The sequence below is a fragment of the Zonotrichia albicollis genome, chromosome 1, assembly GCF_047830755.1.
Source record: "Zonotrichia albicollis isolate bZonAlb1 chromosome 1, bZonAlb1.hap1, whole genome shotgun sequence".
NCBI classification, from domain to species: domain Eukaryota; kingdom Metazoa; phylum Chordata; class Aves; order Passeriformes; family Passerellidae; genus Zonotrichia; species Zonotrichia albicollis.
In genome coordinates, this window is record NC_133819.1 from 128,512,251 (window position 1) to 128,526,638 (window position 14,388).

Here is a 14,388-nt window from a genome sequence, read left to right on the forward strand (position 1 = left end):
CAGACATGGATTTATTACTGTCACCTCATCTGAGGGAATGGCCCCCAGCTTTCAAAGGCTCAGAGTATTTTTGCTTCTGCTACACTGAAGCATTTCAAGATTGTAATGAAAATCCTGCAGCAACTGAGCTCTGAGTTAAAGTGTTAGCCTGTATTTATTTTTGTTCTAGCCTATGAAAAGCCTGCTAGAAAGTGGAAAAAATTATATTATTTGCTTAATTTTCATGAGATAGCAAGTATTTTAAATTCTAATAGCAATTTCTCTTTTTGTTAATTTTGTTTTCTAATCTCCAGGCTTGTGATACTCATCAGAAGACCTGTGAAAGTCTTCCAAAAATTTCCTAGTGTCAGTAATATGTACTTGAGGTAAAACTAGTTCAACTGAAAATAAAAACAACACTTGATTTTGTATTATTAGTAAAACATAGCCAGGAAACCAAACTAAAAGAAGCACTCAATAAAATGAGAATCTCATTTTGACATCAAGCCAATACACATTTCTCTCAGAAGTAACAAAGTATCCAATGTATTTTCCCTGGCTTAAACTTTACTATCTGAAAGATAACTAAAAATCCTTTTCCCTCTACTTAAAACAAAATCAAAAAGGTAATAGCCAGCTGATTTCCGTTTTGACAGCATGAACTGTGTTAGGACATCAGAAATGGAATCTCTGACCTGGGGCAGATACAAGTGGCCAAAGAGTTCAGTTGAGTGATCAGGTATTACTGCTGATGAAGAATCTCATCCATCAAACAGCTTGAGGGGAGAGCTGAAAGAACAATGAAAGCCAAAAAAGAAAGCGTTTTGCTTTTTTGCATTTGACTTAAAAATAAGTAAAAGCCTTATTTTCTTAATGTTTTTGTAATCTACCTGTAGTGTTCCCAGAAAGTTGCCTATCTATAGGGTAAAAAAAAAAAAAGTTTTTCCCTGCAATAATGACAACTGCTTACCTAAGTTTCCATCATTATTCTGATTTACATTTAGAGGAAATCTAAGCTACTCTTTGGGATGATGGAATCAAGCAGAGCTCCTGGAATCTTAAGGCTCAGTACTGAGGTGGAAATGACTTGGGCCTCAATTGGATGGAGTAAGAGCTAGATGACTGGGATTACCTACAGGCACTTGGTCGAAAGGAAAGTCCCTTGGTAAAACCCATGGCAGCAGGAAACGTGCAGACCTAACCCAGAGAGTCAGATCTGGTGAGATGAGAAATAACTAATTGGCTTTTTTGGGTGGGGAGGCATAAGACCACTCTCTGGCCACTCCATTAAGGCTGCCAAAGGAGCAGGATGGCACTAGATTTAAAGGTGATCAATTTTATTTTCATAAGGAAACAGTGTAATGGGCTCTCCAGCAAGGGAATGGGAAGGTATATTCCCAAACCCACATAAACAGCACCGTTTCTGTTTGACTGCAGAGGGAAATTTTGGATCCTTTCCCTATTAGCATATCTTTATTTTAAGGAGGCATTTGTGGTTTCTGATGTTTTCTAATGTACACATATATTAAAACAATATGATGCACAAAAATTTAGGAAAAAACAGTTGAAAGCAGTAAGGAAAAATCTCAGCAAATTAAAATTCGATGGAAAACCAAACTGTTGTTCTTTTGCTAATTCACAATTGAGAATGTCTGTAGCTTACTTAGAAAGTACTCATTATTTCTGAGTTGCAATCACAGAAAACTAAAATTAGATTTATACTTTATATCATCACCCTCATTTGCAGACAAGTGACTCAAATTTTTTGGAATTAACTTTCTCCTGTATGAGACCTCTCCCCTTCTGTCTGGTTTTAATTCTGACTACAAGGAGCAGCTCTTGCAGTCATTTCATTATTCAGCTTCTTAATAAACTCATGGGGTGGAGATATTCAAAAATCCTATAGTCATATGTAGTCATTAAAGATATTAAATATGTATTAGTAGCAGTCAAAAAAGTGCATTATCCCTCTTGGCTTTCCTGAGCATCTGGGAGTGGTATCTAAATATTTTCTTTTGCAAAAGGTTTATGTCTGAAACATCTGAAACACTCATTTGCCCCTGTACTTTTGAATAACTCCTTGACAAGGAAAATAAATTTCCTGCTTTCTCTTTATAGTCATCAGCGGGGCTACCTGTCTGCATTCCAGAGTATGTTAACAAACCATATTGCATAGCTGAAAGCTGCCTCATTGCTTTCAACTCAAATTCACAACTACAGCTATGTAAACAAATTCTGGACTTCTAGAGTTGCAATTTTAATGGTTCATGATCTCATGCTGTTATTGTTTATTGTAATATGATAAACACATTGAAGTAACAATGATACATTTAGTTTAACTGATTTAATAGAGTACTCACAGTATAAGGTTTTTTCCCAAATTAGTGTAGAAGTCTACTACTGTAAATAGAAATTGTTTTACAGACTCCTGTTTTGATATGATCTTTCTGGAAACAGATATTTATTTGTGAAGGCCTTGTTTACAATTCAGAATAATTTACTTTTACTCAGGAAACCTGAATATTCCTAGGAGATACTTAGGAGCAAGTGGATCAACCAATTTGGGTGGGGGTCTGTAATATTCAATATTTATTTAGAATTGGAAGGGACACACAAAGCTCATCAAGTCACCTCTTAAGTGAGTGGCTTATGGGGAGATTGGACCCACAGCCTTGGTACTATTTGCACCATGCCCCAACCTCGAATCTCAGCAATGGAGAAGAGACATTCTCTAAGGGAGGGTACAGCTTGAGCATTAAGCATTTTATATCTAGCTGGAAACAGAGACATTTATCTTACCTTTCTACCAAAAAGCAGTAAATAATGCAATAGTATCATCATTGTCTTTAGCTACTGCCGGCATTTCAAATTATCCTTTTAATTTGTTGGCATTTATTTTGAGCTAGTAGATGAATACAACTCACAGTTTGGGCAGCTCAGAGGTAAAGTTTGCATGACACCTGCGCCACTCTTAAATATGAGCCAGAGCTGGTTTTGACTCTGCTTTTCTGAGCACTAAATTCACTGAAGTTCTGAAATGTAAGAAGTGAGGATTATTACACACAGGTATGTCTGAGCATTTGAAGAGAACAGGGTATGCAACTAAATCCTTATCTGGATTTAATGTTAAGACATACCAACAAATTTACAGCAATAAGAAGATGGACTGATATCACTAAAATTAGATACTGGCCAGATTTTTCATTGGAGAAATAGATAATGAGAATATATTTTTATTTCTAATGAAAATGTTTTCTTACTAAGACTTTCAGTCCTGGACTTAGGCTATGTTTTTTTCATATGCTCAGACTTTTCTCACTCTAGGCCAGCTCTCCTGATAATGTACATTATCAGTGTGAGCTCATTCTCATGTAGTTCTTTGTATTTCTCAGAATCTGGAGATTGAAGGAGCAATTAATTTGGCAAGGATAAAATTAAATAGACACATCCAGAAATATTGGAAGCTTACTTGTTGATGCTGGCTACAATGACTATCTATTTTTATTGTACTGTTTTTCTTTGCAATACACCATTGCAAGTTGGAAAATAACCTAAAAGCTGAAAACAGGCCTGGAATGTTACAGTCTAACCATCATTACTCTCCACTAGAATTATTGACAGCATCAATTAGTAGTTCTAAATAGCCCAGAAAGTATAAAAATTAAATGCAGTTAACTTCAAACTAAGCCCTACCTTGTGTTCTAATTATGTTTCAAAAAATTACTTTTGTGAACATACAATTTGGCAACTACAACTTCAGGTTGCAAGAGAAATGGCCTAGGGAGGTGCTCTAGCTTCTGAACGGCAGGCACCAAGGAAATAAAATTTTCAGTGGAAAGAAACAGATCCTGAAGTAGGAGGGAATTCTTGGCTTGTTCATCACATGCCTCTCTAAGCAACTTCTCTCAAACTTATGTCAGTGCTGAAAGGAGATGTGCAGCATTGCTTTAATATTCTGTCTGCTAATGGTAGTATTTAATCTCTATGTTAGAAGCAATGTTTTCATAATTGCCATAGATTTATAAATCCTAAATCATGTATTTGCATCCTTTTTTCCCATGAAGCTTTGATAAAGTTCATCAGAAAGCAACACTCAGGAGGGATTTTTAACTGATTTTTGGTGTGGTGGAGATTTTCTTTGAATAGAGAAAGTTCCACTTCTTCTCTCATTTTCACACGAAATAAGAGCTGCTCATAGAAATTCAAGTTCATACAAAAACTTGAAAACTCTGGAGGGAACTTCTACCATAGAGAATCTGGTATTTGTCTTTTGATTACAAATCCCTTTAACAGACAAAAAAGGATTTACAAGTGCAGCTACAGTTTCAAAGTATGGTTTTAGGATACCAATACTACTTAATGACGTGGAAAGGTTTCCGCAATGTCTGGTTTGCTATAATAATATGATAGTATATCAAAATATGTAAAATGGAGAGGCAGAGGCAAAAGGCAGTTTTGTGCTATTGATACAAAGTTGAGTCTGTTTAATTTAGTAAAATTGCTATTGTGCATGAATGTAATGAATCATAAAATCTGCTCCAGTGGTTTTCATTCACCATTGCGTATGCAAATCCTTACCTTTAATTTAAATGGAAGATCTTAAGGGAACTATCTCAATTGTAAAGGAGAGAGAATTCCAGTGGAGAAAAACAAAACAAAAACCACCAAGAATAATATGCCACCTTCATCCTTACTGCATTCCAGGGAGGAGTTTATCTCACCAGCAAGGAATGAAGGTCTTGTGTCAGCAAAAGAGATTCTCTTACATATATGCAGAAGTAGTGACCCTTAGACATAAGTTGATAAAGCAATGCCATAAGATGAATGAAAATTTTAAAAGAAATATTATGATTAAGAATTGGATATAGGTTCTGTACATTAGTATTTATTTGCTGATATAAAAGATAAAATAATAATTTTATGACATATCTTCATTTTATGCAATATTTTTATCAAATGAGATAATTAATAGAAGTAGAAGGGAAAAAAAAAAGCTGTTTAATTAGCCAATTTTTAATTTTATTATTCAGAGCTCTCAGGAACTAAATACCACTATCAAAGCCAGATAAGCATATGGACAGAAACTAGTTAAGCCAAGTTCCTGGTATCAGACAATTATGCTAAACATGTGCTGATTTCCAGGTGCAGGCAAATGTCTCCACAGGAACAGTGTTACTACACCTAGAATTTAATAAATTGGAACTAACTTCATTACCACTCAATGTAGATCTCACCTGCCATATGAGATTCAGTCATTAGTGGGATGTCTGTGATAACTTTTGGTGAGTAGCTTTTAGTTTGACTACTTGATATACAAAATGTCTAGTTTTGTGATGTTTTACCCTGTTAATTGCTACATTCATTTGGCTATGCACTATAAATGATAAAATGATGACTTCCAGTCTCTCCTTCTCACACTTTTACAGGCTTCTGCTGGATCCCCTCAGACATTCTTTCTCAGCTTGCCAAGTCACAGCCCACACAGGATGTTCTTTGTACAGAAAGTCTTTCCCCTTTCAGATGTCCTCTGTTCCTCTTCCAGTTGTATTTTTCCTGAGATGGGAGGACAAGGCCTGTGCAGAGCAGGCAGGACACTTGCGCTTCCTAGAGTATACAGTGGCATACTGATGCTCTGTTTATTGTCTGTTCAACATATACTCCAAATACAGATAGTTCTGCCTGTCTCATTTTACACCTTTGTACTTTGGAAACAGACCATTCATAGGTAAAGTATTTCCTCTGAAAACTTTTTTTCCAAATATTGTGTTTTGCTTGGCAGTCTGTACATGATAATAGGTCCCCATATATTGGTATGAAACAGAAAAGTGTTATTTTAATTGAATATGAAATTAAGAGTCTTACTGCTTTTTAATAGCAAATCAGGAAAACTCACCCCTCACTCAAAGCAAAATAAAATTATGGCATGAAAAATAATTAACTACATTGTAATATGAACACTTTTTCCTTCTAGAAGAAAGCATTAATTGGTTATCTCATCTGAAGTGAGCTAGATCTGGGAAAGAAGGGAAGCTTGGTCTGGTTCTTATAGAGATTTCAATATCATGTAGAGATACAGGAGAACTCATTAAAAACATCAATAAAATTTGAAAGAATCTTCATCATTAATAGAATTTGAATAGTACCATATGTATGAATCTACAGATATGAGCAATATTCATACAACTTGAGCTTCCAGACCCTAATATATAGAAAATGAGAAACATAACCCTTTTTTCATTCTCTTTTGCCCATTATGGATAAAATTACAAGCCCCTATTGGATAGCATAAGTTCCAAACCAGGGATCAATAGTTGATTCAGCTGAAGGAAGCGAAATGATTACAGATATCTACAATCAAAAAAATGAAGACAAAAAGAAGGTTACATATTTATACTGACTTTTTAAAGAAGTCATATATTGAAATTACTCTGAGAGTACATATTAAAATCAGATATAAAGTTAAGTAAACTCTTTTGTAAATGTGGAAAATTAACTTAGCCAACAGCATGGAAGAGACAGAACTGCTTCTAAGAGATGAATTTACCGATAATTTCCATTGGTGTGGCAACTGATGAACATGAAAATTCACCACGAACTTGTACAACCGTGAGCAACCTCCATTTAGATTTAAAACCAATTTCCCTATGGTGAAAAGCCACTGAAAATATAAGAAAATAATAATTTTCTTTCTATATTAAACTCCTTTAGTGCATTTTATATAAACCAGTTCCAGCTGAGGTTAACTCTGAAATCCACAGTGTACCCTAATACCTAGTGCTAAGGTACTGCTTTTTATTTTGGCAGTGTTGTTACTTTCAGTCATAGGTCAAGATATAAGTCTTTGGCACTAGAACTGGTTTTCACTTGGTTTAACCCACTTTTGTGTGAAGTCCTCCAAATCTGAATGTTTCCAGTGATTTTCTGATATCATAACCCTTTTGTAGTTAAAGTAGATCTAGTAGTAAAGTTCATCTTTTTGATAATTTGCAGTCAAAAAAAGGAACTTTGACTTAAGGGAGAATTAAAAAGGTACCTTAATTGCAGAACAAAAACTAAAACCTAGTGGTGTTGTTTTTCTTCTTGAATGCATTAGCTCACTTGCATTAAGGACTTAGTCCAAGATATGGAAAGCAGGTAGAGGTAGGAGGTAATATGGTTGAAGTTATCCTGAATTCTAATTATTTGCTTTATGTAATCTGCAGAAGCAGCCAGAAGGGAATCAGTACAGAAATGCAGAGACATTCCTCTGAACGCCTGCAGATTCTTCTCTGCAGAAATGGGCAGGGGAGAAGATAGAAAGGGATCAGGATGGGATCAGAAGGGTTGCGTTCTGGTTCTTTAGAAACATAAATCTCCTTTCTGAAGCAGGAAACTCTTCTTAAACAGACTTTGAAAACTGCTGAAAACACCAAAAACATATTTAGTGGTCTGTGTTAACAAGTAAAATTGTGGATAAGCATGATCTTTACTGAGACACTAAACAGATTTAAATGTGACTCAGACACACTGAGGCATATAGGCTAGTAAAAAGATATCATTCTGCATTGACAATTAACAAATGAATGACACTGTCTTGTAACTCGCTAATTTAGCTGAAGTGTAGGAAGGCATTAAAAGGATAACAAGTAGGGAGTGCAGAGACAACTACTACACTTCAACATTTTAATGGTATCTTCAGGTTCATTAGTTAGTTTTAGATATTAGCCAGAATGTTTTATAAATCACTCCTGCTATCCATAACGGACTTATCAATCCATAGTCAGATCTAAGTTTCTTAAACTTCTAACTGTACAACCTTGTTCAGAGGGGCTCTGTGTATATTTCCTCAGAAACTAAGAAAGAGTACAAAAATAGGCTAATGGATTAGGGAGATTTGGAAAGCATTTCTAAAAGCAGAGCAGAAAGAGAGCTTACATCTTCCCCCTATGAAACATCCAACAAACACTTGTGGGCTTACTCTATCAAATGAACAGTAATGGAATTACACCACCTGAAAATTCACCTCCCATTCCCTTTCCTCATCCTTTCACCATTTCTTTGTCCCTTGAGAGAGGCCATGTGGCTTTGTGGTAGCTGGAGATTTTCCTTTGTCGCCACATCCACGACTAAGCAATGACATGCAGCTGCATTAGAGGCTGAGGAGGTACAGAAAAAATTCAGCACTGAAGATACACCAAGGAATATCAAAATGATTCTATTTCACTGTATAAACTTTATTTCATAGGTCAAATCCTGCCATAGTGTCCTATAGTGTCCCATGGAATCCTCCTATATTCATATAGGCAGTGTAAATGAAAATTAAATTTTACAAGGTAGGTTAGAAGTGCTCTTTCTTGGTGACAATCAATGTGTTATTCATAAAGAATTGTGAATATTTTCTGTTATTAGCAAACATCTTCTCTTTGATGGTTATATACAAAAAGAACACAGATTAGTTTCATTTAACCCCTGCAAATCAAAGCTGAAATATCAACTAAACCAGTAAGCAGTAAAAAAATGCACTAATGTAGCAATTTCACAAGCTGGTACTGTGCAAAATGAGTTTGTAGTTATAGGTTAGCTTCTGCCTTTGAACAGTGAAATTTTCCAACACCTATTTCATCAGTCCGTTCTAGTTGAATCTGTTTCCTGACACATGAATTGTTAGTGAGTCTTCACGTACCTTCTAACTCTCATGAAAGTGAAAAAGATGTTTCTGGTATTGGGGTTCTCTTTGAGCTGATCAAAAATCCCTTCTTGCAAGAAATGCCATCCTCTTCTGGCAGCCAGGGGTCCAGCTTCTCCTACAGGGCAGGAAGTTGCCTGGCCAGAGTTCTCCTCCTCTTTTCTTACCATACTGAGTGCTCCTTCCAAGTCTGTCGCTAAAGGAAACGAGATCTACAAATCTGGCGCCAGGGTCACTTGTAAAATGCCTGTGTCACCTCTGACAGCCTAAGAAGAATGAACTTTTCCTGGCTGGGTGCTCTCAGGAATTATGGTAAGGATGGCCCATCTGACCTGAGTTTGTATCCCAAGTGAAAGCAGCAGTGCTGAGACACCACATTTATTTTTTTAATCTTAGCTCTAAACAGTTTTCACATCTCCTCCCAGTCTTCCTGGAAAAGGCTCAGATTCAGTTTGGTTTAAGCACTGGGCAGAGGTTCAGTGAGACTGCATCCGAAACAGCAGTTTTCTTGAGAAGAGAGATTCATGTTCAGAAGAAAAATAAAGTAAAGAAGAATAAACAGTTGAAGAAACTTAAAGCCTCTTCCTACCTCCATCTCTATGAAATATCAGCAAGTGATTAGATTGTATTTCTCCTACTCATTTTCTTTAATATAAGAAAGGGACACACATAGTTTAACTCCCAGCAGTAACTCAGACTAGTGTGGAAAATGCAGTTCTCTTCTGGACTCTATTTATGTTCAACCTATTAGATAAATGCTCAGCCAAAGCCTCCTCTCATTTACACAAAGAAACCTACCAGTTATAGCATGGATTCATTGTTACATGAGGAAGAATTTGTTCCAGTCCCTTCTATATGCCCTGTACTGTCAATTAACTCCTCGCAAAGATCTCTCTTACCACCTTTGTGCCCAAGTACTCTCGGGCTTAAGTGACTTTCAATCCCTCTTTCTCCAGCCTTGAGACTCTCATCGTGGCAGCTTGGCTTTGGAATAGGTGCTGAAAGCTAGGTTAGATGAGGGAGTGAAAAATTACTTGATAGTGTGCTGTGGATTGACATGAAGGCTGTGTTGGCACTTGTGTGAGTTAATGAGATTACTCAAGAGTAATTCAATCAAATTATTCAGGTCACCCCAAAATCTTCTCACTTTAGCAGTTCTTGTAGCAGGTCCAAAATATACCATAAATGCTCATTTAGAGCAGTGAAAGTATTTTTGCTCAATATAGCTTGAACAATACCAAGTATATTGTAATATTATTTAAGGAGATAGTACTGGTCTTCCTAAAATGCTTGTTTCTTGGTTGTTTAAGTTGGAAATATACAACATGGAGAAATAATTCACAAAATGTCTTTCATTTTCAAAGGTATTGTAGCACAAGAAAAAATAGTTTAGATACCTGTAGAGGGTTTCTGCCTCTCTCTTGCTCCCCCCACATATGTATGTATTAAAATGCATAATTTAAATGGCCTTCTAAGGCACTCCCTAAAGAAAACAGTAATCCAGTAAGTGGAAAGCATTATGAAAACAACTGAAAAATATATTGAACCAGCAAGACAAACCTCTGCAGGGACGAACTTCAAATTTGAGGGGCACAGCACTGAAGGCAGACTGACTGAAGGAATTCCTTCTGAAACCTGGTGTTGACAGGGTAACAGCAGTGCTGGCTCCTACAAGAGCATGCCAGCATATAACTCAATATGCAAGCTGTGACATACATTAGCTAAAATTAAAGAAAACATTAGTCAAATCAAGAGAATGGATTCTCAGCTGACAACAGGGTCAGTAGTAAGAATGTAAATTCAAATGTGAGACTACATCTCCCATCAATGAGATCAGTCATGATGTATGTGGCTTCTGCTATTAAATTTAGTGACCAACACCGGTACAGTTTTCATGAGACAAAATGGAGAAACAATCAAAGGCATATGTGACTGCCCATCTGCATGTGGATCTCTTAAGGATCTTTTCCTTACTAATATTTCTTTATAGATGATCACCAGAATCAAGGGCCTCGGTGCAATTTTATACTTCCTGTACACTTTAATATGGCCTAAAAAATGGGAAGAAGGGAATACTCCCCAGTACTGCATAGTTTTAACAGAAGGTTTCTACAACAGCTCAAACCAATTTTTAGCATTCAAATAACATCTTCTGAAGGCTCTATCTTGTTAAAGAATGATGTAGGGAAGGAAATAACTTGCACACAGCACATGCTTTGCAGCTGTCCAAAGTCAGTGACCAGGGATAATAAAAATGTTGGGCAGACACAGAGCTTTTCTGCGTCTGGATGGTGTGATGTGGGAGAGACCTGCAAGGCTCTTTGGAGAGGTATAAATAATGGGAGAGGAGAGGAGAGGAGAGGAGAGGAGAGGAGAGGAGAGGAGAGGAGAGGAGAGGAGAGGAGAGGAGAGGAGAGGAGAGGAGAGGAGAGGAGAGGAGAGGAGAGGAGAGGAGAGGAGAGGAGAGGATCCAAATATTGCAAGTTAAAGTACTTTTCATCAAAAGGCAAACATATCATCAAAATATTTTCTATTTTAAGCACAAAGTTACCATCTCCTTTTAGAATGTATTTGGCTTGCTCTGCTCTTTCTGTATGCTGGCATGAACTAACAGCAGTTTTATTTTCATTATCTGTAAATCTATTATCTTGAAATATCCTTCTGTAACACTCTTCTAGCATATCTAAAATTAATATATTGTAAGGGAACTGTAGCCAAAAGCTACATAACCTCTCTTATACATTAATTTTTAATCTGGGTATGGAAACAAGCCCTCAAAATATGAAAGTTCATTTTGACCTTTTAAATATAAGATATTAATTTGATTCATGCTTGATAAATGAGTTTTTAAGTTTTTTATAATGAGGTTTTTTTTGGGAAGTTTTAGGAGGAACTTCTAAGTATAGTGCAATCTCCATTATATTCACTTGCCAATCTTACATATTTTTATAAACCATACTTTTTTCCATGAAGTAAAATTTTGTAATGGTTTTACAAATATTAAGTGTGTATTTTCAAATAATTCTTAAAGTTTTAATTCCTCAGTCCAGTTATGTACTATCCTTACACTGTTCTTAGGAAAAGAAGCATGCTACTGCTCTTCATTCATGTCAGCAAAAACCTTTTCAAATTTACATCAAACAAGATTGTTACTTAAAAAGATTTTTAAGAATGGATAATCAACACTTAGTGTTACATTTAGAATATAAAGCATGAACTGTGAGTTATATGTCAAGAATAAGAAATATACTAAGCAGGGGCATCATACAACCTTTATATCAGCAACAGGTGTTCTTAATTCAAAATTTAAGATGAAAAATTTTTGTTATGCAACTTTAATCTCAGGTAAACTTTAGCAAGTTGTTATTATGAGCCTTCTTCAGTATCAACAGAGGGAGCTGCAGTGTGGCTGAGGCTGGAGCCCCTTCATTCACCTCAGAGAACCTTTGGAGCTTGTCCAGTCCAGTCCAACTCCACTTGAGCAGGGTCAGCCAGATATGGCTGCTCCTGTCCAGTCATCTTTTGAGTATCTGCAAGGATGGAGACTCCACAACCTCTCTCAGCAACCTGTTTCAATGTTTGATGACCCTCATAGCACAAAAGCTTCCTCTAACATTTAAATGGAAGTTCCTGTATTTCAATTTTTGCCCATTGCCTCTTGTTCTGTCACTGGGCACCACTGAGAAGAGTCTGCTTCTCTCTTCACTCCTCCCTGAGCCTCCCCAAGTCTAAACAGCCTCTGCTCTCTCAGGCTCTCTTGATTTGACAGATATTTCAATGACTGGAGCCATTAGCAACCCTTTCAGAAGGAATTGTGTGTATATTATATCCTAGTTGTACTGGGCTCAGAGTTGGATGTTTTGATGCACAAAAGTTCAATGTGTCTTTTGTGTATAGTTGTTTACTACATTAGTAAACTTGTTGAAGTAGTGTGGTGAGAGAAGCACATTTTAACTTTCCATCTAGCTTGTATATAAAATTTTGCAGAAGTTATTCTGAATTTTGAATCATTCAATGTGTATATCAAGATATACTGTACAGAAATACAAACTAATTTTTTATTTTCCATAGAATGTGCCATGGTTATCACAAATGGCAGTTCATAATTCCATCTGAACTGCTGGTAAGAAAGCAGTGAAGATTTTTATTTTTCACATTTCCTTTTAAACTTGATTCCCAGAACTTCTGTGTTCCATTCCATTGTTACAGTAATGTGAGAACTAATGAGTTTATTTACTTAATAGATAGTTTTCAATTCAGAGGAAAGAAAAAATCTTAGAAACAAATTGTGCCTAAGATCTTCTGTGATCACTGAGAACATCTCTCAATTAGCGGGTAATAACTGTCTCCAACAGAAATATATTCAGAAACTGGCCCAAGAATTATTGTCTGCTCATATCAGATACCATTATAAGGGCAGATGAATAGACACTTCCTCTGCAGGAAATAGAATGAAAAGCTAAAGCAAATAAAAAGCTCTGAGAAAGAACAGCAAGGCACGGAAGAGTAAGGCAGTATAAAGCCCAGTATCAGTGAACATGGTCTTTTTTGGCACCGAGTTAGGAACTGATAGGCATCTTCTCATAGGTGCTGGCAGTCACCTAAAAGCCAACAGCCATTTGCAGTTCTGAACAGAGATAACCAAAGCCACAGAACACATGTGAACTCTTCGTGTGCACACACATTTGCACCTGAAATGGAGAGGGGGATGTCATTTCCCATCAATTGCATCCAAATCACCTAATTTTGCATTTCTAGCTCACTGCTTTGTCAGTTATACAACTGGCTGTTTTGAAGCTGTCTATTTTTTTAAAGGAACATCTTCCATTAATTATGTTTCTTTTCCATATTTTCTCTTAGTTTTGCCTTTTGTTTTGCTAAGACTTGATATTGAAAACCTGGTAAAGTAAGGGCAATGGATTTTAAAAAAATAATGAGGAAGATTCTTAGGCAAAAAGAATAACAAAATTTTACTATAAAACTATGTTTACTCAAATTATGTTATTCAACTTCCACTCATGATATTAAAAATATTTTATATAATGAAAAAATGTATCATTTAGGAAATTTTGAAGTGTATAACACTAGAGAGATATCATTATGTTGCTTTTTGTCATCATTATACTGTTCCAATTTAAAATTTTTATATCTATTCTCCAATGGCTGTCTTCAAAAGAGTGTTTTCTACTTTTTCCTCATTGAAAGTTTATTTTTCCCAAATTTATTATAAAATCTTGACATCTGTTCATAAAAGAACAGCAAAACTTATCTTCAGCAGTTTAAATGCACCTCCATATTAAAGATATGACGAAAATAGAATTAAATACCTTAGCATGTACCATCAATCTGTTTCTAATGACAGATATAATTGAAAAAATAGGTATGAATATCCAAAGTAATTTTGCTCCTATATTTTTTCAATATATATAATTCTGCCATTAGTGTCTCAATAATTGGACATAATACTCATTCTTGAAGAAAAATTGTACATATTTCAGTAGACAAGGTATTGCTAAAAATATCCCCATTTTGTTTCAATTCCCTTTTTGTTTCCAAAAAGAATAAATCGTACAACAACAACTTTTTCCTTTCCTATCTGGATTGTTTTTCTCAAACATCAATGATCTAAAAGATTAAAATATTGAATTAAATAATTTTCTCTGTAGTTATTCACACATACATCTGCACATTTTGTATTCATATGCCATAAATATATCAATCAATACTAAAGAAATCTGAGAACA